The 26,016-nt window shown below is 49.4% G+C and overlaps 1 protein-coding gene across 2 annotated transcripts in view; it reads right to left on the bottom strand.

Annotated features, from left to right (window-relative positions):
• Positions 1 to 26,016, bottom strand: part of CRAMP1 (cramped chromatin regulator homolog 1) — a 1,760,184-nt gene that overhangs the window by 1,306,814 nt on the left and 427,354 nt on the right. The gene's annotated exons all lie outside the window — the stretch shown is intronic.

The raw sequence follows: 26,016 nt of genomic DNA, 5'->3' as shown, positions 1-26,016 counted from the left end.
GTAGAATTTCGTGAAGGTGTGCGTCGACCTCCACGTAGCAGCCCTGCATATGTCCAGCAGGGGCACACCAGAAAGGAACGCCGTGGTAGCTGCGATCGCTCTGGTGGAATGGGCTCTCGGACGGCCAGACAGCGGTGGGTTTGCCAACCGATGACAGTACATGATACAGCCGGAGAGCCATCTGGAAATGGAAGCCTTCGAGAGAGCCTTCCCCTGATTGACAGGTCCAAAGTTCACAAAGAGTTGTGACGTCTTCCGAAAACACTTCGTGCGGTCCACGTAGAACTTCAGCGCTCTAGCCACATCCAGCGAGTGCAAAGTCCTCTCAGCCGGCGACGAAGGGAAGAACACAGGCAACACCAAGGGTTCGTTGAGATGGAAGTCCGACGGTACCTTGGGCATGAAGGAGGGGTGCGTCCTGAGCACTACCCTCGTGTCGTGAAAAGTCAAGTACGGGGCCTTGCAGGAAAGGGCCTGGATCTCTCCCACCCGTCGTGCGGAGGTGATGGCCACAAGAAACGCTGTTTTCCACGACAGAAACTTCAACGGGGCCGAGTGCAGAGGCTCGAACGGAGGTCCCATGAGCTTGGTCAGCACCACGTTGAGCTCCCACGCCGGGGCCGGCGCCTTCACCGGCGGGAACGATCTGAACAGTCCCTTCATGAACTCTTTCACCAGACGATGAGACCACAGGGACGACCCGCCCGTGGTTCTGGTGTATCGGGAGATCGCAGCCAGATGAATCTTGATGGACGCGTGTGCCAGTCCAGCTTTGGCCAGCGTCAGCAGGTACGGCAGTACCTGGGGAGCCGTAATCCCTAGAGGGTTAATCTTCTGTGCGTGGCACCAGACAGAAAACCTCTTCCATTTGTGTCCGTAGCATTTAAGAGTCGAGGACGCCCTGGCCTTTGCAAGAACCTCTCTGCAGTCGGCCGGTATGTCGTATCCTCCAAACTCTAGCGCTGCAGGAGCCAGGCCTGCAAGTTCAGCGATTTCGGGTCGTGGTGGAGGATGGCGCCTCCTTCCCTGGAGAGCAGATCCGCGTCCACCGGCAGCTTGATTGGCGGGGACGCTGACAAGTCCAGAAGGTCCGGGAACCATATCTGCCTCGGCCACGCAGGTGCGACGAGGATCATCCTGCACCGTGACCTCTTGAGCTGGTTGACAAGCCGGATTAGCAGTGGCAAAGGAGGGAACGCGTAGAGGAACAGGCCCTCCCAGGGGAACGAGAAAGCATCGCCCATGCTCCTCGCCTGGGGAAACCTGCTGGCGAACCTCCGGCACTTGGAGTTCGTCGCCGTCGCGAACAGGTCGATCTGGGGTGTGCCCCACCGTCGGAAGAGGCGATCCACTAGATCCTGCCGTAGTTCCCACTCGTGGCACGAGCGCAGCTCCCTGCTGAGTGAGTCGGCGATGGTGTTTTTTATCCCTGCCAGATGAAACGGCACCAGAAACATCCCTTGGGCGACTGCCCAATGCCACAGGTCCTGCGCCTCCCTGGACAGTGCTGGGGACCTGGTTCCGCCCTGTTTCCTGATGTAAAACATGGTGGTGGTGTCGTCGGTGAAGATCCTCACCACCTTGCCCTTGTGGGACGGAAGGAAGGACCTGAGGGCCCAAAACACTGCACGGAGCTCCAGGACGTTGATATGTAGGGATTTCTCCGTCGGGAGCCAAAGGCCTCTTGCGTGCAGATTTTCGGTGTGCGCTCCCCACCCTTCCAGGGAGGCATCCGTGGTCACTGTCTCCTGGTGGGCTGGGGTCTGGAAGTCCATGCCCGCCGTCAGATGTGCACGGGTGCCCCACCACCGGATCGCTCGTCGGAAACTCTCGTCGAGTGTGATCCTTTCCTCGAAGCTGCCCGTCGTTTGGATCCAGCGCGCGTCCAGGAACTCCTGCAACGGGCGCATCCGGAGCCTGCACATGGGAATGAGGTAGATGCAGGAAGACATCATTCCGAGGAGGGACTTGATGGACCTCACCTTGGCCGCGTCGGCCACCAACATCCGCTGCACCTTGCCCAGGATGGTCCTGGTCCTCTCCTCCGACGGGGAGACCAGAAGGGACACTGTGTTGAGTCTCGCTCCCAGAAACAGAGCGTCTTGAGCGGGTACCAGGTGGGATTTGGCGTAGTTCACAGAGAATCCCAAGTCCGTGAGAAGTGAACCACGGCGAGCTCCCTCGTCTTGGCTCGGATGAGCCAGTCGTCCAGGTAGGGGTAGACGTGGATCCCTTCGCGGCGCAGCTGCGCCGCCACCGGTGCGAGGCACTTGGTGAACACCCTGGGTGCCGACCGTAGTCCGAAGGGGAGGGCTTTGTACTGGTAATGACGCCCTTGGACCACAAACCTGAGGAATTTTCGGTGCCCCTTTAGGATGGGAATATGGAAGTAGGCATCCTCCAAATCCAACGACGACAGGAAGTCTCCTTCCTCCAGCTGACCCAGGACGTGCTGGAGGGTGACCATCCAGAACTTTTTGCGCCTTGATGAACTTGTTCAGACGTCGCAGGTCCAGGATGGGGCGCCATCCCCCCCGTCTTCTTCTTCAAGAGGAAGTATCTCGAGTAAACTCCGGAGCCCCGAAGCCTCTTTGGGACGAGTTCGATGGCGCCCTTCCTGAGCATCGCCTTTTCACCTTCCTGCAGGATCTCCAGGGCCTCTGCCCTCTTGTCGTCCGGCAAGAAGTCCAGCAGGGGAGCCAGTTTGTACCAGAGCTCCCTGTCGTAGCGGGCCATGATAGTCAAGGCGTTGGCCGCTTTAATCGTCGTCGCTGCAGACGAGATGACTCTGCGTCCCATAGCGTCCAATTTCTTTCCCTCGCCGTCCGGTGGGGAAGTCGATGTGGAGGCCGCACCCCCCCCGCTTTCTTCCTGGCCGCCGCGGAGACGACTGAGTCCGGGGTAGGCTGTGCCCGGAGGCACAGGGGGGCCGTGTCCGGGACACGGTACTTCTTCTCGTACCGGTCTCTTCTAGCTGGCGTCGTGGAAGGGTTCTTGAGGAGGGTGAGGCCCTCATCCCAAATGTCGTCCAATAGAGGCACTGCGAGGACCGTCTTCCTCTTGGCCTCGCGCCGCTGATAAAGGAAACCTTCCTTCTTCTCCTCCTCAGGGCAGAGTTGGAAAAGCTCGGATGCCCTGGTGATCATGGAGTGGAACGATCCAATCGCGTCGGGCGGAGAAGCCCTGGTGGGAGGCGACGACGGTACATCCTCGTCGTATAACTCGTCGTCCGTACCCGTCGCTGCTGTGTCAGTCCCCGTATCATCCCCTCGGGTGGACGGGGAGGAGGGCTGGAAGGGACGCGACGGCTGAAAAGGAGGTGGAGGGTGGATCCTTCTTTTCTTGGTAGGGGGAACACCAGAAGGTCCCGGTTCTGGGTCCCCCGACGGGAGAGGTTCCGTCGGCAACGGTAGTCTCGTCCTTATCTCTGAGCATAAGGACTGTATAGCCAACAAAATGGCCGCCGAGTTGTCTCGCGGCGCTGGCAGAGGGGAATCCGACGGGCGATAAGGGGCCCCGTCGGTACCCTCGACGATGTCGTCGTCACCTGCGTCGGGATCCATCCCGACGGGCCGGTCTTCTTCCACGCCGAGGCCGTGGCTTAAGACCTCGACCAGCTCCTCCTCCGAGGTTGAGGCCGAATCTACGACGACGCCCTGCCCCCCTTTTTTCTTCCCCACGGGGGATTTAACGGGGGTCCTATCGATGGGCACAAAAGAGGACTCCCTCCGAGGTGGCAGGGAGACTCTGAGCCCCGAGGTTGCCACCGCTGGTGTAGCCTCCACAGGCTGAGCCAGGGCCGCCGCGACAGTTTCGATAGAGGGCTTGGCCGGATGGATTAAGGCCTTCACCACCTTAGGTGCGCTCACCGCCTTATCCTTGAGGGGGGGAGACACTGTCTCGCTCCCCCTCCGCCTTCGAGCTCGACCGGGGCCTCTCCAGGAGCTTCACCGGGTGCTCGGCCTTCCTCTTACCCGACCCAGAGCGTTGGCTCGTGGTTGATGGTGCCGGGGAGGGTGCGCCCTGCCTGGCGCCCGTAGAGCCCGACCGTTCGGCGCTCCCGGTGCCAGCGGACTCGCGGTGCTTGGCCTTATGTTGGACCCCCGTCGCCGGGGCGTCCTCAAAGGTCTTAGAAGACCGCTCGGATTTCTTCCTCTTCTTCTCGCCTGACGGGCTCTTCCCTTCTAGCCAGTTGGCGAGACGTTGATGGCGGTCCTTCATGGTCCGCTCCGACATGTTGCCGCAAAACGCACAGTCCTTCTCCACGTGCGTCTTGTCCTCATGTAGGCAGTAAAGACAAAAAGAGTGTTCGTCCTCCTTGAAGACGTTCTGCAGCTGGCATCCAGGGCAGACCCTGAACAGCTTTCCGGGCGTCGAGCTTCCCTTCTCCTGGGCCATGACCGGGCCTGAGAAACTTCTGGAGTCCTCCAAAAGCGTAGCTCGACGAAATCTTCACCCTTGAGGGGCGCAGACGAATCCGACACGGGTCCCCGTTGATCGGATGGAGAGTCGGTGGAGCTTGAGGCTCTTTTGACCGAAAAAACGAAGTTTTTGAGAAAAAACGTGAAAAAAATAGCACTAACGCTCGAGAGCAATAGCACGAGGATCCCAACACATGAACGTGCGGTAAAAATCTGAAGATGGCTGCCAGAGGCGGTGCTTAGGTAGAGGGCAGTCATTGGCTGTGGTCAGTATGACGCAGAGACCAGTGATTGGTTACTACTACGAAAGACAGATCAGAAACGAAACTGATACTGGTTTTTTCTTTACCGAGGATTCCCAGCCTGACGACGGGGAATATTCATGAGCATGTGAATCCATGGCAGACACCATGCTGGAGAACAGGGTGTCATCTGCGTAGTTAGTGTAGGTGACACCCAGATGGTCCAGTTTATCGAATAGGGGCTTTGTGAATATATTGTGCAAAGTGGGTGAAACACAAGATCCTTGTGGGACACAGCAGGTAATGGGAATAGGGTCGGCTGCTGCTATGGGTGAGAAGACTCGCATGGTCCTGTTGTCCAGGAAGGATTGGATCCATGTGACCGCCGAGTGGGAGAAGTGTGCTGCCGATGATAAGTGGTTGCACAAGATTTTGTGGTCAACCAGGTCAAAGGCAGCGGAGAGGTCGAGGAGAAGCAGGATGGCAGCCCTCCCTTTATCTTTGATTTCATCTATCTGGCTCTTGAGATCAACAAGGGCCGTTTCCGTCCCATGTTGGGGACGAAAGCCAGATTGGCGAGTACCTAGTAATAGGTTAGTTTCAAGGTAATCCTCTATTTGTAAATAGGCCACTCTGTCAAGAATCTTTAGTAAAAATGGGACAGTGGTGATGGGTCTATAATTTGTGGGTATGTCTGGGTCGAGGGACTGTTTTTTTAGCAAGGGTAGGACCCAGGATTGTTTCAGATTACTTGGGACCATGTTGTTAGAAAAAGACAAGTTTATTAATTAGGTGATGAAGGGGGAGAGATCCCTGGCAGCATCCTTGATAATCTGTGCGGGGCAACTGTCCCCCTTGCAGTTCGAGGGTTTCGAGGATGCTATAATTTTTTGTACTTCAGGTATTGTAACCTTTTTGAAGGTGAAGCCTGAGCTAGTGGCGGTGAGTGGGGGATGGGTGGGTTTGGAGGTGGGGTCATGAGTGAGCTGTTGCCGTTTGTTTCCAATTTTAGTTTGGAGCCCTGATATTTTGTTGGCAAGGGCATTCTGGATCCCTGTGCACCAAGGTTTATCCTTTGTGCAGGTATCTTCGGGAGGAGTGGGGTTTTCTAATTCCTTTAAAATGTTAAAGAGCTCTTTTGTGCTGGAGCCTGCCTGTGAGATCCTGGAATTAAGAGATTCTTTCTTAGCACGTGTGATCTCATTTTTGTAGAGGGTGGAGATATTGGTAAGGTTGGTTCTATTGTCTACTGAAGGCACCGATTTCCATAGTGATTCAAGTTTGCTTTTTTGTAGTCGGAGAAGTTTGAGCTCTGGGGTGTACCACGTATTCAGGTGCGCTTTAGGTTTCCCTTTGCGCATTTTTAATGGGGCAATGGTGTCGATAGCTTTAGCCATGGAGTCATTGTAGGCGTTGACCAGCGAGTTTAAGTCAGTTGTAATTGGTAGGGCGTTCACAATGGGGGTCACCAGAGGCATTAAGGCTTCAGCTGTGATGTTGCTCTTTTTCCTAGTTAGGCAGGCCGGAGCAATAATAGGCCTTTTGTGCTCTAGGTTGTTGATATTAATGTCAAAGGGGAGGAAGTGGTGATCCGTCCAGATGAGCTGTACAGGGTCCTTTAGGGTGATGTTGCAGTTGAGGGCGGTTACCCAGTCAAGGATTCTGCCTTTCGAGTGGGTGGGTTTGGAGCAGAGTTGAAGGAGGCCATGCTCCTCTAATGCCGTGGCTAGGGCAATGGCAGGGGTGTCAAGAGGGCCATTAAACCCGAGATTGAAGTCTCCCAGTGTGATCATTTGTGCTGAAGGTTTGGAGCTTTCGGCTACTAGGGAGGTGATATCTTCCTCAAATGAGCCAGGTGGACCCGGGGGTCTGTAGATTAGGTGCATAGTGATAGTGCTCTTCGGGGAGGTTTGTAGTTTAACTGTAAGGTGTTCACATGATTTGAGTAGAGGAGAGGAGCCTAGTCTGATATCAAGTGAGGACTTAAAGATAAGGGCTACACCACCTCCTCGAGCATTGGGTCTGTCTACTCTGAGGATGGTGTAGTTGTCAGGGATGGCTAGGGTAAGGGATGGTCCCGCAGCCTCATGTAACCAAGTTTCTGTCATAGCAAGGAAGTCTAGGTTGTTAGTCAGAATGATGTCGGCGACTTCTATGGAGTGGGCGACTAGTGATCTAACATTTAGAAGAGCTCCTTTTAGTGTATGGAGGGTAGAGTTGATGGGGGTTATAGTGTACTTGTTAGTTTTGTTGGGTAGTTTAGCTGGGCGTTTGCTAGTTTTGTAGTGGATTCTGGCACCAAGTCTATTGTTGCGATCGGTAGGGATAAGGGTGGTTGCTTGAGAGACAGTAAGGTCGGTCATCGTGGAGGGGCTGTGATGATGGGTGGGGCAGGGTGCTCTAGTGTCGGTAGGGTTCTGCTTGGGACTATCTGCGCTCTTATTGTCTAGGACATCATAATGCTGTGCATGGTCATGGGTAGGATAAGCAAATTGTGAGACCGGGAGGAAGGCTGGAGTAGTGGGCAGGAATGGTGTGGGGCAGACGATAGGGTAATGTCTTGGGCAGGCAGGTCTAGCTAGTCCATTTTTATGGGTTATGTAGCTGTTACCGTTGCAAAGTATATTGCTTTGCATGACACAGAAGGGGAACATGATCATGGTAAGGCAAAGTAGCATGAAGTGTGTGCTAGGGGAGATGCGCCGTGCAGAGGATTGACGGATGAAGGACATCGGTGCGACCATAAGGCATAACACAGTAGTGTGGTCTATATGCGACCATAGGGCACAAAACAGTAGTGTGGTCTGAATGTGACTACTCTCAAGATGAAAAACCTTTTCAGATGGTATAGGTTTTAACATTGGTATAGGCATGGGCGTCGACAAAAACGTTGATGGTGTCGAAGTTGTAGCAACAACCTTCGATAATGTCGAGGTAGCTTTAAATGCCATTGAAGGAATCGTCAAAGGAATTGTCGAGACCATCGACACAGTCGAAGGAGCCTTCGATGATGTTGACTGTATGCTCGACGTGACCTTTTTAGGTTGGGTCGTCGACGCGTTGTGCTAGACTGGCTTCGAGGGCGTTTTCGATACAGACCTCGATGATGCGTGAGAGTCTGATGCCATTTTGTTTCCGTCTACCCTCGGTTTATGGGAAGAGTCCCTGGAGGACACCCTCGACAGTTTTTTGTTGGATTGTCTGGTTTTAGATCTTCCCCTGTCATGTTTGTCGTGAGCAGGGGCATGGTCTTCGTTAGACTTTTTTGAGGGGGTCTGAGCCATGTTCTCACATTTCTTTTACATAGAAGTTCTAAATGCTTCCCATTTTCTCTGGGAGTCATGTCTTGAAGGACATGTCATAACTTCCTCAGATGATGTTGAGGAAGAAGAAGAGGGAGACCGGTGTCGTCTTCTTTTCGTCTTTTTGGAGTAGTATATCCCTTCTGAGGCTTGTGGATCTGCTTAGATCACATGCTCTGCATAGACTAGCGAGCAGTATCTGGAGAAGGAGGTGGGTTGTGAGAACCATACGGCGGCAAATAGATGTTTTGGCACTACCTGTCCCACCTGTGAATCAGCTTTAGAATCTGTGTCAATGAAGTAATGCTGAATAAAGGTATGTATGGAACTCCATTGTAGCTGCCTTGCAAATAGCATCTACAGGGACGTGTACAATAAATGTGAAAGTAGCTCCTGTACCTCTGGAAAAGTGAGCTCTTGGTGTGAAAGGCAGGATCTTTTTTGATAGAGAATAGCAAAGTTGTATGCATTTAACTATCCATTTGGAGGTAGCATTTTTAGAAATGTGATCGCCCTCGCTGCCAGGTGCAATGGAGACAAAAAGCTGATCTGTTTTTCTTAGAGGCTTTGTCTTATTCACATAATACAGAACTGCCCTTCTTATATCTAGTGTATGAAGGCTCCTTTCAACTGAGTTAGAAGGATCTTTGAAAAAAGTTGGTAGTTCAATGATTGGTTCACATGGAAATTTTATACGAATTTAGGTGAAAACCTGGGATGCGTTCTAAATAGTAACCTGTCCTTGTGAATAACAAAGAAAGGGTCTTGAACTAACAATGCTTGTGGCTCACTGACCAGTCTTACAGAGGTGATGACTACTAAGAAAGCTGTTGTCCATTTTATTTTCTTTCGTTCGTTCGTAAAGCGCCTAAACCCTTGGGTACCAGGGCGCTGTTGCAGACCAGTTACATTTATGTACAAGCTTGATTCATAAAAGGGGTATTGACTGATTGATTGGTTATTTATTATGTGCCTATACACACGTGTTTCAAGGTGCAACCAGGCAAGGGAGGGGAACAACAGGGAGGACAAGACAAACAATCTCACTAGGCCTAGTATCATTTAGATTGTGCAAGTGCGGAGCAAGCAGGGTAGGGGGTGCAGGGATAGGTGCACCCAAAGCAGCAGGACCCCGAGTTAGACTCAATAAGACTCAGGTGACACCGAGCAGCCAGTCAGCAGACAGAGCAGGAGCAACGGCAGGTTAGCAGGGGAGAGGGAGCGAGAAAGAAGAGGAGAAAAGAAGGTCTGGCTCAAGGAGGAGAGATGCCAGTCCAGATGGAGCACCTACAGAGGAGAGAGTTTTACCCCCCACTCTCTGCTTGGATAAGCAACTCATCCGCAGAGAACAAGAAATAGATGAGCGGAGGGCTCTAGGAGGAAGGTACTTAGTTTGAGAGAGAGTTGATGGTAGCGAGGGCCACAGCCCCAGAAAGCCTTGTGGACAATGCAGAGCGTCTTAAACATGATCCTTGCAGCCAGTGGGAGCCCGTGTAGGAATTTCAGGGCCGGAGAGATGCAGTACCTGGGCTTGAAGGGGAGGATAAGCATTGTGGTCCTGTTCCTGATGAGTTTAAGAGTAGAGTTAGGCAGGTTGAGAAAGAGGCTGTTACAGTTGTCCAGCCTAGAGAGAACAGGGCTCTGGATACGGAGCTTCTGGGGAAGGTGAGAAAAAAGGGAGGATACCTCTGAGGAGGTGAAGCTGGAAATGGGCCTTCTTGGCAAGGTCCGTGATGTGAGGAGAGAAGAAGAGAGTGGAGTCTATGACCACAAGGTTTTTTTTCCTCACAAGAGGGTGAGGGCTGTTAGGCAAGATTGTGTGCAGTACCCTGTGGGAGACTACAACAACCTTGTCCTCCAGGCAGTAGGGAACCCAACTTTGGGTATGAGTCTGTACTACAGGTTGGTAGTGTGGCTGAGCAGCAAGGCTCATCTCAAGAGGGGTCAAGGTGAGCTGTAAGGTTGTAACAGTTTCACAGTGAAAGTTATTCAAATAAACACTTATACTCGAGGTTTCTTGATTAAACAATGTTTAATTTATTTAACAGTTATATAAGCCTTCTTCAGAAGGGAGCAAAACATGTAATAATTATAGTATACTTCAAAACACTCCGTTTCTCTAAACCAGATGATACCCATTGGGGATGGCACACAGACACTTCCTACACCCTCAGGTGACTTAAATAGCTATGACACTGTGGACATTGATTTATCACTGGTACATTTAGAGCAATACTGAGTTTGGGTGTAGAGGAATAAAAAAAAGGTTAAAAAATTATTCATAAACTGGTAAGTACTTTTTACACCCTCCAATGCAAAGTAAATTAACCCTTTCCAAGGGGGATAGGGGGACATAAGCACAAACTCAAGAGGTAAGAATAGTATCTCAGGGAGCCAGGACAGCCAATGCTAGTCGAGCAAAGTCTAGGGGAGCTGAAGGTCTTCTTGTAGTTTAGTAAAGGTCTTGCACATTGTTTTTAGAAATGTCTGTAGAAATAATATTCACTTGAAGGGCTACAAGCTGGGAGGCTTGTGAGAGGCAAAGCTGCAAGCAACTCTGCAATGGCAACCAAGCCAATTCTCAACTGGGATCAAGATAGGTTACATAACAAGAGGCAAGTCCTCTTAGGTTAAGAGTACCTTTGGTTAGAAGAAATGATTCCAGCTGGCTTCTGTTCCTGAACAGCTCTGCAGATTGTTGTTCCTGGGCCTCAGTCGTGGGGACAAGAGGGAGGACATCTGGCGACTCATGCACTGCAATGGGAAGGTCGGACGCAGCAATGGGCAAATTTCAATTCAGCAGCACTTCACGGTTTCAGCTCCTTGCCTATTGAAAATAGCAACACTATGGTTCTTGGATACCACTTCAGACTTTCCTCACATCTGGGGTCCAGCACTCAGTTGAGGTGGCACAGGCTTGGTCAGTCATGCTTCATAGAAGTCCGGAGGATCTTCCTGGAGTTCGGGTCAGACTTAAAAGCTCGTTCCTCTCCCTGGCACTTCGGTTCCTGCAGCAGTAATGGAAGTGAAGCCAGCTCAGAGAGGATGCCCAGACGAGTTCACTTTGGGGTTTATTGGTCCCACCAACCCAAGGGGGGGAAGTTATCCTTGCAGGGCTTCTCTAGTCGAGGCGAATTCGGAGCTTTAGCACAGCAGCAGGGCTTCACCGGGCAAATCAACAGTCCAGGAGTTGCAGCAGGCGTCTCTTCCAAGTTCTTCTTCGGATTCCTTCATCCAGTGGTCGACTGTCTTCCAGGCCAAAAAGCATCTCAGTTTATGCAGGTTTCTCCCATTGATTCCAGCCTAGCTGTCAATCACACAGAGGGTAGGCTGTCCTCCAAGGACAGCCAGCCGGCCAATCACCTTAGGGTGCATTCCTGTAACCAAAGGGATTAAGCACAGGGAGTTTCGGGCACTTCCCTCACTTCCAGCCCCTGCCAGACACGCTGGAGCCAGAGGCAGGCTTCACTTGTGAATCCCGCCAAAGAAAACGAACAAAGGGACCAAATCTGGTTTGGCGCCCAGAGTAAATCTCAAGAAGCACCTTTTCAACAACAAATGGCAAAAAACAAAGACATGGGCCATTTTGAGAAAATGGGCACCATGGGTGCCTTACTGGGGCTGTGAATGCAGCCCGCGGTAAATACACACAATGGTAGTAAAAAGTAAACCACTGCCACCAGCCACTAATTGTAGAAATGGTAACAAAAACATGTTACATGGGAAACTAGACAAAGGGGGTACTAAGTAACCCCTACCGGCAACCTATGGTAAGTTAGTGTGCTCGGTCTAGTCAATTTCACTTCACTGCTCTTGAAAACAGTTTAACCAAGTGAAGGTATGTAAACCATTGGGCAATACTTCCCTGTGTCACTGCACTGAAGGTGCTTTGTGTAACAATGTAATGATGATGCCTATGGAGTGTGTCAGACTCCAAAGTCAAAAGAAACAGTCCAAATCACAGACAAATACCTGAGAGAATGGGAAAAAGGTCTCACTATCTCCAGGTTATAAATGAAAAGTCCTAAAGTCCAGCAAAAAGAGCTGGGGGTCTCTAAGGTAGAACAGAATTAGCACATTTCTGAGAATTCTCCCTAACAAGGGCAGAGGGTCCAAGGAGGGCGGCCAAAGTGACAGAGGAAAAGCGGGAGCAGGGGTCCCAATGAGAAGGATCTCAGTCTTACTGGCATTACAGCAGAGATCGTTAGAGGTGCACCATGCTTGAATAGCGGAGGACAGTCTGCGAGGAGGAGGCCGCCGAGGGTAGCCTGAAAGAGCTTTGTGTCATCCGCATAAAACTGAAAGTTAGAGAAAATGGTAGAGATCAGGAGAGCCAAGGGGCCAAGTAGACACTGAAGAGCCAGGGGAAGAGGATAGAGCCTTGGGAAAAACCACATGTGGGGAGAGAGGTGGTGGAGAGAAAGGACTCAAGCTGAACCTAGGAAGGTTGGTCGAGGAGGAAAGAGGTCAGCCATGCCAGAGGCTGATCCATGATGCGCAGGGTCTCGCGGAGACGAGCAATCAGGATGTTTTGGTTGACAATGTAAAATGCAGAGGAAAGGTCGAGGAGAATGAGGACAGAGGGAGAGCTAGAGTCAAGATTAGAGAACAGATCTTCACGGCTGTTCAGGAGTGCAGTTTCCGTGCCTCTGGCTGATCTGAAGGCAGATTGATGGTCAAGGAGACAGCCAACAGATTCAGTGTGGAAGGTTAGCTGGGAGATAACCAACAACTCCAGGAGTTTGCCCAGGAAAGGCGTGATAGAGATCAGACAATAGTTTGCAGGAATGGAGGGGTTGGCTGAAGGCTTTTTAGTAGGGGTGCACAAGGGAGTGCTTGAGAAGAGGGGAAAAATCCAGTGGCGAAGGACTGATTACAGAAATCGGTCAAGGCTGGAGCGGGAGAACCAATGTTGTCCTTAATTGTTCCGGAAGAGCAGAGGGTCACCTATTTGGATGTGACTTTCATAGACCGGCCTTGTACAGAAACATCAGGTGTTACAGGAGAGAGTGGGGAGAGAAGGCGCTCCCAGACAGGGCCTGAGAGAGATAAGAAAAGGAGGAGATTGTGGACAGGATATCCTGGGTTTTAGTGGTTAAATGAAAAGCCAGAGCTGTGCAGAGGGCCCGGGAAGGAGTAGAAGAGGTAGATGCTGCAGTAGGATTGGCCAGCTCCTTGCCGATTTTGAACAGTTCAGTCGTGTTGTTAGAGGCCGCAGAGATGCGGGCTTGACCATGGACCCTCTTCTTGCAGAAGAGAGTCTGTATTGCCTTTGGAGCAGGCGGCAGGCCAGTTTGTGAGAGGGTGCACCCGAGGCTCCCCACTTCCATTCAGCTACTCTGCACTTTTGCTTCAGTGCAGCCATATAGGAATCATACCAACAGTTACACTTCGTGACAGGCTTCAGGTGGATCCTCATGACAGGAGCCAGGATATCCAGAGTGTTAGATATGGAATAGTGGAGGTTGGAAAGGGCTTTGTCGGGGTGGGAGTCAGCCGCAGGAGTAGATGGTAGAGAGAAAGTGGGGGCAAAGGCAGCCACTGAGAACTCGCTTCATCGGTCAAATGATTGTGAAGGAAGGTGGCAGTGCTGGGTGGGCCTGTGCCAAGGGGACAGGAAGCTTCAAGTGTGGAGAAAGGAACACTCAAGGAGAGAGGAGTAGTGAGAGTATTAGAGAGGGGGGGGTTGTCTGAAGAGATGAGAACATACAAGGTGTGACCGGCATAGTGAGTCGGAACCGAGGGTAGAATGCAGAGAGAAAGAATTGCATATGTTGCGGACAAGCCCAGAGGAGTCTGGGGAGTCCAGGTGGATGTTGAGATCCCCGAAGGAGGAGAAGTTGGGAGATAGAGGAACGGAGAGAGGCAGTGAGGTCAGACCATACGGAGAAGAGGTGGGTGACCTGGCCAGGTGGCCTGTAGATGGTGACCACGGTCTGAGAGAGGCCAGTAGCGATAAAGAGCCTGCCGGCCAGAAATTCAAAGGAGGAATGGGTCTGAGTGGGAATGATGGAAGCAGGGATCCACTCTGGAAAGATCAGGGCCTATTGGGCCTGGGCTCAGAGAGGATCTTGTAGCCCTCAGGGAGGAGTGTGTCAATACTCGTGACAGAGCTGGCCTTCAACCATGTCTCGATAAGAACGAGAACAACCAGGTCCAGGAGTTCAAGGTGGTGGGAGATGTCAGTGGAGTGTTTGACAGAAGAGTGATAGTTGAGAGTAGCAATGTGGAAAAGGTTGCCACTTGTGAAAATGTTTCGGGGAGGGGTACAGGGGAGAGGAGCACCCAACGAAAGTGGCAGAGGGGTCAGAGAGGAGGAGGCAGCAGAGGCGCCAGAGAGGTAGTGGATGGCAAGGGAGCCACGAGGGAGGTAGTTGGCAAGGGAGCCAGAGAAGTGAAGGATGGAGGTGGCCGAGGTACTAAATGGCATAGGAACCAGAGCAGTATAAGGGGGTGGAAGAGGAGCCGGAATAGTGGTAGAAGGCGTAGCAAGAGAAAGTGCTTATCAAATAGTAGGCGATTGGGCTGAGGGCCCTGGACCAGGACTGTGCCGTTTAGACATTAATGAGGACTATGGAGGACTGGAAGGAGTCTTAGCAAGTAAGAAATGGTGCGACGTGTGCATGCAGAGAATTGAGGTGGTGAGTGACTTATGCCTGGCTAGTAGCTTGCAGCCTTAAATCATTACCCGCTGGTAGCATTTACCTTGAAGATAAATCCAAATATTTGGGCATTTACTGCTGTTACACAAGGCGATTTCATAGCCGTCACCAACAAAAAGGTGGCAGGGCTACTAAATTCATAGAGAGCATGCAAAACTTTAACTTGTCACTACCAGTGATAAATGACACTTGGCAAGTAGGAAATTGTGTAGGTATGTATGTGTAGAATTTGAAGTGGCAAGTGACTTTTTCCTGACTGGCTACTATCTTACAACTGGGAATTTTTGCCCCGGCAACAGACATGGAAGGACATGTGTTCTATGTTCATTTTTCACCCTTAAAGTGAACTTCAATCTCCTCCTAGGACTACAGTTGGCTGAGCTATATATTGTTTTGTAAAACATGCTTACTATTGCTAGTAAATCTCACATACAAGTTTATGCCTAGTCTAAGATGACCAAAAGGAGCTGATAAACAAAAAGATTAAGCTTTTCCAAAATGTTGACTAAAAATGCACTGCCATGGATTGCAAAAATGCCTTCAAAGTAAACATCTGAGCAACTCAAAACACGTTCTGAAGAAAATCAAAACCATACAAGCACTGGGATCGTTCACAAAAAGGTGTGCATCCCTTCAGCGCACATCTCAAAAAAGATCCATTGGGCCCGTATCAAGTCAACAACCCAGATCTATGCCTGCAGAACATCAATGTAATTCTAACTCTCCCTACCAATAATTACCAGAACGCCCCTCTCTTAGTCATGATTTTACCTCAACCGCTTAACATACATCACTTGACTGAAAAATAACCTTAAGCGAAAAATAACCTTAATCCAGAGGATCCTGCTTACCTACCACCTTTCAGGAACTGCAGAAAAATACGACTAGTCTCAGAGCAGCTGTTAACTTGTCTAAAGGAGAATGACCACTGACGGCACAGTCATGGCGCAAAAGCTTTACGCCACCCATCCCAGCCATCGCACAGGCTATGTAAACGAAACAAACATTTAATAAAATTCACGTTCTTGCATATCTAAAAAAAAGGTTTGTCACTAAAAAGGAAAACATCTTCTAATGTAATTAGCATTCACATTTGAGTCTGTTGTGAAAACACCCATATAAAATACTCAATCGAGATTGCATTTTAATCACCATATAGCTCAAACTTAAATTTCCTTAAAAAAACCTCAGTAAGAGGTTTCCACCCCTCCCACCCCATCCAATTACCACCTAGACTGCCATCAGCACACTGCAAAGATCTCCATTCTAGACATTAGACAGAACTCTCAACAGAATCCATGTACTCAAGAAAGCCGAAAATCCTTCTGATGGACTAATCACCAATCTTCAACACCACTGCTAATGAGATTCTCCTTGGATGTGCGCGTTCTAGGAGTGCCCACTCTTGAAAGGAAGCACTAGAATCTAGACTACTCAATTCAAAATAAAGTAATTTACTAGTCAGTAAAGTACCGGGGCAAAGATTTCGAGTTGCAACCTACTCACCAGGCATTCAAAAGTCACTCTCACTCTCAATTATCCACACACAGTACAGCATGTGAACCGTAAATTCTCACTAGCCAATGGCCAGTGCAAATTTTGATGCCTGCTATCACTACTCCTTTTAAAAAGGCCCGAGATGTTTTGCTACCAGGCTTTTTGGTCATTCAGTTGAATACTTTTGAAAATAGGCTATTGACACAGAGACAAAAACGGGTGAACCATTATTATCCTTTAGAGTTTGATAAATGTTTCTCTCAATATTTAAAAGACCGAGACACCAATACATAGACAAATCTCTATTAAGGCCATTTTCTAGCTCACAATGGCAAGGATTTTGCTCACACTGCCATGTTCAGCAACAGATGGAAACCATTTGACAACAAATTAGCAAATGATCATCAGGTTTTACGAGAGGTTATGTGTGGTCACTGCCAGTATGCCCTCGTCAGGAACGGTACTGACCCTGCCAACATACATATCAACCACATTATGATCTTACTAAACACACATTTTTGCTAGGGTCGATTGCAGACAGGCTCTTCATTTGTCTCCCAAATCTCTTGCTCTGGAAGTTAGGAACTTGTGTCTCCAGAAACCCACGAGTATCCTACAAAACTTGCATTCTCAAAATAAACAATGACAGCTAGGAGGTTGTAGCTTTGAACCAGATGGTCAATCTAACACTAAACAGGACAGAACACCCGTCAGTGCTGCCTTGCAAAATAGTGGTTACCCAAACACTTGGGATTCAACGGATGGCATTCGCAACTGATAGGACTTGAGAAGGACATGGATGGCCATCATCACAGAAACAGTTGGGGGCTCGGGGTGGGGAGGAATTTTAAGATCCATACAGTTGTTCTGACAAAGTTCAGCACCTGAAGCTCACTAAAAATGAATTCACCCTCATGACAAAAACTTGATTCAAGGTGGATGGAAGGTGATGACAGTCAAGGCATAAACTGCTTTAGTGCACACAACGCACTATACAACTTCAAATTCAAGAAAAAGTGGCTTGTAGTATGCGTGTTTAGAAGGTGTGAGCAATCAGTGGTCGATTTAAAAGCTGCTGTTACTACCTAACATAGGTCTTCTATCATTCTGGATCTAATGGCCAAGGTGGCCATTAACACAGACCAGACATGTTCTGCAGGTACAGGCAAGTTACAGATAAGCAGGGTTCTTTCTTATTTCACTGCCTAAAACAATACTGGACACACACAAATAGTGCTACCCAATATAAGGACAAAAATGTGTCTTACCATAGGTCTTCTACCAGAAGGTATAACAGGTATAATAGCAATACAGTGGGGTGGGCATACAATTAGGAGAGAGGATAACGGGACATTCAGAACATGGCAGTGCATGCAGGGGGACATTCTGGTTGGCGAGAGTTTAGGCAAAGAACCAGGTTTTCAAGGTTTTTCAGAAGGCCCAATATGAATTCCATGCTCTTAGTTCTGTTGGGAGTTCCAGTGGTTAACTGCGATTGTTAGGAAGCTTATCCCCCCTCCTTGTACTCTTTCCACTCTGGGAATGGTCAGTTTGTGGGCATGGATGGATCATATTGGTGTGTTGTATTTTGTTCTTTGTATTCTTTGGGACACGTACTGGGGGGCAGTCTTGCTCAAACATTTGTGGATGATAAAATCTCGAAGATTATCCTTTCTTTGATCAGAAGCCAATCAGCCTTTTTTTCTGGTGGCTGTGATGTGGTCCCTTCACAGGATATTCAGTGCTGCTCTGAGGGCATTATTCTGTATCATTTGCAGTTTATTTAAGTTCCTTTTGGATGTGCCTGCAAATAGGATGTTACAGTAGTCCAATCTCGCCCCCGTGATTGCTCTGTCAATGGTCATGCAGCTATCTGAATTGAGGAATTGTCTGGCTGCATTGAGTAGTTTTGCTGTATAGGCTGCTGATGAGGCAATAGCACTGGCTTGTCCGTTAAGGGATAAGGATGCGTCTCGATACACACCTAGGGTTTTTATTGAGTCTGAGACGGGGATCTGGATTCCATCTATGAGTTTTAGTACTGCGGGGGAGCCTACCAGTAGGATCTTAGTCTTATCGTCATTTAGACACAAGTAGTTAGATGCCATCCAGGACTGGATAGTCAGGTAAACTCTGTTGAGAATTAGTGAGTCTGTGTCGTAGGAGCCTGTCAGGGGGAGAAGGACTTGGCGGTCGTCGGCGTAGTTTGTGTAGCATATGCTGAGGTCATCTCGGAGGGCAAATAAGGTCTTGGTGAGTATTTTTTAAAAGGGATGGGGATGATCCTTGAGGGACACCGCATGGGATGTGGATGGGCGGGGCGCTGTCCGTGTCAGAGAAAACTCTCATGGTTCTTCCTTCTAGGAAGGAGGCAATCCAAAGTGAGGCTTCCTTGGAGAAGTTTGAAAAAATGAGGAACTTCTTGGGGGATACCAACATCTAGGTCTCAATGCCCAACAGTTACTTGTAGTTCAACAACTCCGTAACTTGAAAAAATCTGGAGTTATTTCATATCAATCATGCGCCACAAGAGATGAGGTTATGCATAGTTGTTTTAATTTGAGAACTGGTGATTTGGAAACGTGGCCCGATCGTGCACGGACACAGGGATGCTGAAGCTGAGTGAATATTTGCAGGAGGGATTCAACCCAAGACCATTCTACATACAAGCACCTTTGAATTTCGAATACAGAAAATAGATGAGTGAAATCGAACTCTGTTGTTGCTGAACATTAGCCCTGATTTGAGAAAAGCGTTGTTCGCCGAAACATGTGTTATCACATAGGGCCACGTTTCCAAATCACCAGTTATCAAATTAAAACAACTATGCAGAACCTCATCTCTTGTGGCGCATGATTAATATGAAATAACTCCATATTTTTCCTTGGAGAAGTTGGCTGAGGCTGTAAGGGGATGGCAGAGGTTTGTGGCCCATTAGGTCGAACACGGCCGACAGGTCTAGTAGAAGGAGGAGTGCCGTTTGCCTTCATCCCTGAAGGCGTCCATTTGTATCTTCAGGTCCAGTAGTGCGGTTTCGGTGCCATGTCCAAGACAGAAACCTGAATTGCGCATCCGTAGGATGTGATTGGATTCTAGGTGATGTTGAATTTGGTAGTAAGCTGCTCGGTCTAGGATTTTTAGCAGGAAAAGTACTTTGGTGATGGAGCAGTAGTTGTTGGGCAGTGTTGGGTCTAGTGAGGGTTTTTTTGGTAGTGGGAGGACCCATGATTCTTTGAGATCTATTCGGACAAGATTTGTGGCAAATGAGACATTGATGAATTTTGTGATGAAGGGGGACTGGGGCTGCTATGTAGTCTTATGATTGATGCTGGGCATATATCGCCTTTGCATTTGGTTGGTTTCAGCTTTTTGAGCATATTGGCTGTTTCCAGCACTGTGAATCCTTTAAAGCAAAAGGAGAGTGTAGTGTAAGGAGTGATGGGGGGGGGGGGTTGATAGGACTAGTAGGTTAGGTGTTTGAGGCTGGACTTGTGCATAGGCTCAAATGGTGGGCCCATGAGTTTTGAGAATACCACATTAAATTCCCAACCTGGTGGAGGGTTGGAAATGGGAGGGTAAGGTCTCTTTGCTCCCTCCATGAAAGCTTTGATAAACAGGAACTTTCCACAAAGGCACCTTGTTTTGAAAAGGGGTGAATGCGGATAGAGCCACTAGTTGAACCTTGGGAGTTAAATACTAGAGCAGAGTCTAGTAGGCAAGCATGTAGTGAAGAATGTTTGCTGGAGAACATTTAATTGGATTTAAGACTTGTGATTGGCGCCATATCCCAAATCTGTCCAGCAGAGCCTGATGTTGGGTTTGCGAGCCTCCTTTTGAATATTCATACACCTTTCAGGTAGTTTTAAGTGTCCAAACTCTAGGACTTCAGGAGCCAGGCTGCCAAGTTCATGGACTAAGAATGTGGATGGAGTAGTCCCCCCTGGGCTGGGGCGGCATGTTTTAGGGGCATGAGAGTTTGATTGGTTTGCAAATCGCCAGTTTGAGCAGATCTAGAAACCATGGTTGTCTTGCCCACATCCGAGCTATCAGGATAAGCGTGGCTTGTTCCTGGTGCATCTTGTGTACTATCCTGCTGAGGAGTGGTGTTGGGGGAAGTATAGGCAAATTTCCCTGGCCAGCTCATCCACAGGGGGTTCCCCTTGGATTGAGTTTGGGGAAACCAGGATGCAAAGTCTGGGCATTGTGCGTTTCGGTTTGTGCCGAACAAGGAATAACCCCATAGAAGAAGCTTTTGTTTATTTGTTGCGTTGCCACTCGTGTTCCTGGGGTAGAGGGTTTCTGCTCAGAGTGTCTGCCAGAGCATTGAGTTGCTCTGGAATGTGTTGAGAAACTAGGAACATGTTCCACTTGAGTGCCCACTTCCACATTTTCTGGGATAGTCTGGACAGACTTTGAAAGTATGTGCCTCTGTGCTTGTTTATGTAAAACATGCAAATGGTGCGGTCTGTGAGGACTTGTACTGTCTGATATACTAAATGCAGTTGAAAAGCATGTAGGGCCTTGAATACTGTTAGTAGTTCAAAGAGGATCATGTGGTTTTGGGCTTTGGTGCGAGCCCACTGTCCGTGAACTGTGTGCTGGAGGTAATGGGCTCCACATCCGAAGAGTGAAGCGTCTGTATTAAGTATCGCTTGAAATGGTGGATTGCGAAAGGGTTTTTCCTTCTAAAAGATTTTCCTTGGACCACCAGCGAAGAGCCTATACTAGGGTTAGCAAAACAACCACTAGATTGTCCCACTGACTGCTTGACGGAGACCATTGTTTCGCTAGCCACTCCTGCACTGGGCGCATGGGCAGCCGTGCGTGTGGAACTAGATAAATGCACAAAGCCATCATACCGCGGAGGCACATTGCCTTGCGCACTATTACATGGCGACCGGCTAGAAAGTCAGGTATTTGCAGCAACATGTTCTGAACTCTTTCATTTGAGGGGAAGACTAGACCCTCCTTTGATTTTATGATAGTTCCCAGGAATTGCTTTGTTTGGCTGGGGACGAGACTCGATTTTTTCTTGTTGATGGAAAACCCAAATTGGAACAGAAGGTCGATCGTTCTTTGGGTTTTGTGCCTGCACATTTGAGGGGATCCCCCAGTTATCAGCCAGTTGTCCAGATACAGGTACACCGAAATTGATTCTCTACTTAAGTGCGCCACCACTACTGCCAGTGCTTTGGTGAATACCCTTGAAACAGAGGCTAGGCCAAAGGGGAGCACCTTGAACTGGTTGTCCACTATTTTATGTGAGCTGGGAACATTGAAATATGAAAGTATGCATCTTTCATATCCAATGTTGCCATGTAGTCGCCTTGTTTTAGTAGGGGGGATTACTTCCTGCATGATTGTCATGCAGAACGTTTGTGGCTGGACATACATGTTTGCTGGTCGAAGGTCTAGGACTGGGCGCATTGATCTTTCTTTGGCACAAGGAAGTACATTGAATAAATACCCTTGTTTACCTGGCTTGCCGGGACGATTTCTATGGCGTCCTTTTCCAGCAGTACTGTGACCTTCTCTAGCAGTATGCGTTCTTCCTGCGTTGTTTTTCTTAATCTTGGTGGGTGGTTGGCCGGTCTTTGAACCAATACTATACAATAACCGCTCGCCATGGTGGATAATACCCACTTGTCTGAGGTGATCCCCCTCCCATGCGTGGGTAAATTGTGAAATGCAACCTCGTACTGGAGTATCATTGGAGGGAACCTGTAGCAGGGCGTCATTGCTTTGGCGGAGTGGAGCCTTTGGCTGAGGAAGCCCTACCTCTGCTTCTAGACCTTTTGTAACCTCTTTGAAAGTTTTGAGAGGAGGACTATCCCTGTGAAGAACCCCATGATGAGGATTGGCCACCTTGACTATAAATTGGAGGAGCGTTGTGAGTTTTGCCCACAAAACCGCCTGTATTAAAAAGCGCCTCTTTGCACAAAGGGCTTGTTAGTTGGCCAAGGGATTTAAGGGTATTGCACTCCTACTTTGCACTCTTAAGGGTGTCCTCAACCAATTTACCAAACTGGGCATTAGGTTCAATCGGCATGTTTAGCAAGTCTCAAGCTTGAAGCCGGATTGCCTTAAACAGGTGTGGCGGTTGATCGGCCTGCGTTATGGTCAGCATCCAAGTTGTTCTTTAGGATGCAGTTGGCTACTTGCTTACCCTCAGACACTATTTTGGAGCTGGGATTTAAGCGGCTCTGGGACTTTTTCGATTAGTTGCATTATTTCGTCCCACTTATGGCAATTGTTACTAGCCAAGAGGGTAGTATTATTGGCAATTCTTGCCTGGTAGGCAGCTGAGGAAGCCAATTTTCTGCGTAAAGTGTAAATGTTTTTGCTCTCCTTATCAGGAGGTGCCTCTGCAGAGGCTAGCAGTGTGCACGCTCTTTTTCTTGTGGTGGTTACCACAAGGGATTCTGGTTTTACTGACCTCCGATGTAGAGGGGGTACACAGGGCTGACCTGCACATCTTCTCGATGTAGGGCTTAACCGCCTTTGTAAGGTTAGGAGTGAGTAGGGAAGGCCGAATCAGTCTTCGAATGGAATGCAGGAGGGGAATGAACAGTGGCGCTGACTTCTTGTCCCCAAGAATGTCTTAAAAAAAAAATCCTTATGCACTTGGGCCTCCTGTCGATATTAACATGTTCTACAGCCTTGAGAATGAGCTTGTTGTATTGGAGCTGGTTATCTACGGGGAGAGTCAGCCACAGGCTGACCCCAATGGTCCGGTGACTGGATTTCGTTTATAAAAAAAAAAACACATTTTGTATTTTTAGTTTAACAAACAAACATCAACAGTTCCCACTGTGACAATGCGTTCCTAAGCACGTGCTCACGCAGACATTGCATGACAGTAATGTGACAGCTACAACACATTTATCTGTGCATTCTAGTTCAGTATTCTAACATTCCCCCAGGGCAGTTTGTGTGCACACTCCTGTTCCACTCATCTGTCACCGCTTAGTTGCCAGTGCCAATGTTCCTTAACCGGGTGCCGCTCTTCAATCCCATTCCAGGGTTCTCAGTGCTCTCTGTGTCAAACAACCTCTGTACCAGTTCATTCCAAGCTTCCCTCATACATTACTTTCTGCAACGCCCTATGCCACACCGCCGCCTCTGCCAATGACCAGCTTCTCAGTTCTGCCCAACAGGCCTCCACTCTGGGTCCCACAGCCGATTTCCAGGCCATTGCTATTATGCGTTTGGCCAGGATGCAGATAAAATCCTTCATTTTGCAAAGGTGTGTAGCCTGCACCCCTGCCACCCCTCAGGAACAATCCCAACAGGCAAAACTCAGGGGGCCATTCGTGCATCTGGATCCATCCTCCCTTCACCTTGTTTGCAATACTTTGTAATAATCCCACTATCACTGGACATCACCAGAACATGTGCATCATGTCCGCATTCTCCTTGATGCACCTCGGGCAGACCTGGTCAGTGTTATTTGACATCCTGTGCGGGGTTAGGTATGCCTTGAGCATCACATATTTGGTTGACTTTAAATCTCACGTTTTCTGAGACTTTTTGGTATACAGCAGTACCCTCTGCCATTCAGTGTCTGTACATTCCCTTTCCACATACTGCTCCCATTCTCTGTGCACCGCCAAATCCCCAGTTTCTAGCCCTTCCAGGAATAAATCGTAGATCCTAGAGACCGCATGTTTCACTTCCGACACATCAAACACTGTGTCTAGTACTGTGTTGGATTCCCATCCTGAGTACCAAGCACAAATATGTCAGATATTGCCCCTCGTGTATGCCATATTCACTCACCTGTGCCGCAAATTCCAGCACTTATCTGTCCTCAAATAGGTCTCGTGCCATGGCTATCCCATTGCTCTCCCAATGCTTCCTGAACTGTTTCACTATGCCTCATTGCGATACCATTATTCCTACTATGGGAATGTGCTTGGAATACGGGTCTGGGGTCCTTACGAGTCGCCAGACTCTTTTCCACAGGTCCCTGCTGAGTTTCAAGAGCCCAGGGGGTCATGGTAGCCTTAAGTCTCCCACTCATAATACTTAGTAGTGGAGTTCCAGCATTGGCTGCAGTAGCTGGGTGTCCAGGATTACTTCATCTGCGAGCCAGTTCGCCACAAACTGCAGTGAGCCGCCAGATAGTACAACCAAAAGCTGGGTATCCTCATTCCGCCACTGCTATAGTCCTTTCGTAGTGTGCTGAGGGCAATCCTATTTCTCCCGGCCCACCACAATAATTTCCTTGTCAGTCCACACAGTCACCTGAAGAATCCCCTAGGTATGTCATAAGGTATGTTGGTAAGGGGCGTGGATACCGACTGATGAAGTAAGTCGCCTCTCTAAGCTGCTCCCGTCAGATCTTGCATGATCTGGTGAAAGCAAGCCTAAATCATTTCACAAAAGCAAGATATTGACTGAGGGCGTGGGAACAACTGCAGAGTGCCCAGCTGAAAGGAGAAGCGTGGAGCCTCAGTCACGGCAGCGATAGGGAGCCCAAATTAGATGGACTGGCCAAAAGAGGTGTGAAGCAAGATGGCGGGCGCTCCATGACAGAGCAAGCTGAGGCGAGGAAAACACTTGGATGCTCCGAAGGCCCTGCTGACTGCAGATGCAGAAAGGCCGGGCCGTGAGGGACGCGTGCGCCAGTGTGGTCCGCGTGTGAGGAACGGAGGCAGCGAAAGATTGGTGACCAGGTGCGCCAAGCGGTGGAGTGGAGGGAGGACAACAAAGAAAAGACGTGTGGTCAGGCAGTGCGGCAGCCGGACCGGAGTGGGAGCTGTGCAGCCCCCCATCACGGATTAAGATCCTTGGTTCACGCACGCAACCGGCTGCACGCTGGCTTACTTGGAGGCAGAGGCAGACCAGAGAGAGAACTGCGCAGCCTCCCATCCTGGTTGTTGATCCTTGGCTCGTGCACAGCAACCGGCTGTGCGCGGGATCATTTGGTGGCAAGCGGAGAGTGCACAGTGCAGCAGAAGCAGCCCATGGTGAGCAGGGGTGAAATTGGGGGGCCCAGAGCATATTGCCTACCCTGCCAGAGTGAGGCCACCATAAGGATGGGGCCGGGCGACCCAGGAAGAACAGATGGGAACCTGGTCCCTATGGTACGCATAAAGTGGGAGGGCATCGGACGTTGCATCTGCAGATTATGAATTTTGCAGAGGTGGCCGCTAGGAGGCAGCAGCTTTGTGAGGACACCTGCAAACATCCGGGCCACGTTGTGAACCAAAATAAACCTCCTGCCACCAGTTTGCTTAGAGGCAATACACAGAACAAAGGGTTGGCAGGAGGAAATAAATAACTGACAGTGAAAGGGGCGCACGAACCCGGGCCAGGGGTGAAAGACACTTCAAGCCATACACGCATCGGCCTACATGCTGCCCCACACTGATTGGGCCTGCAGTAATCAGGGCACACCAAGGAGAAGGCCTACAGAAGAGCCGCTAAGGAATGGAAACATAGGATTAATGTGGGGGAGAGAACTGTGTAAACAGTACACAGACTGCTTGCAATGAGCCACTGAGAGACAACCAACGTCAAGGGCTACATTACTACAAATGAGAAAATGAGACCCTCAGACAGGCATGCGCATATTGGCACTATGAGATAAGCCCTAGCGAAGGACAGGAAGAGCATGATGTCCAGAAGCAAAGGGTGAGAGGAAGGAAAGAGGGGTCAACAAGTTAACTAACACTCCCCCTTTGTGGAAACTACACAAGGGGGCTAACTCAGGTGGATAGCAGTTCCAGGGCTCCATAAATCGCTGGGAAGACCCACGGGAAGGCCCACTAGACATTCATATCCAAGAGCTAAAGGGAGTGGTAGAAATGGATGTTCTTTCCCCGGGGGAATGTCTGCTGGGTTGCTTTTCACATCCCAAACGCAGGAGGCATGTCACCAGACTTAG

This window comes from Ambystoma mexicanum, chromosome 2q, assembly GCF_040938575.1.
Source record: "Ambystoma mexicanum isolate Mex_15411 chromosome 2q, UKY_AmexF1_1, whole genome shotgun sequence".
Classification (NCBI taxonomy): domain Eukaryota; kingdom Metazoa; phylum Chordata; class Amphibia; order Caudata; family Ambystomatidae; genus Ambystoma; species Ambystoma mexicanum.
This window is presented reverse-complemented; position numbering and strand designations above follow the sequence as displayed.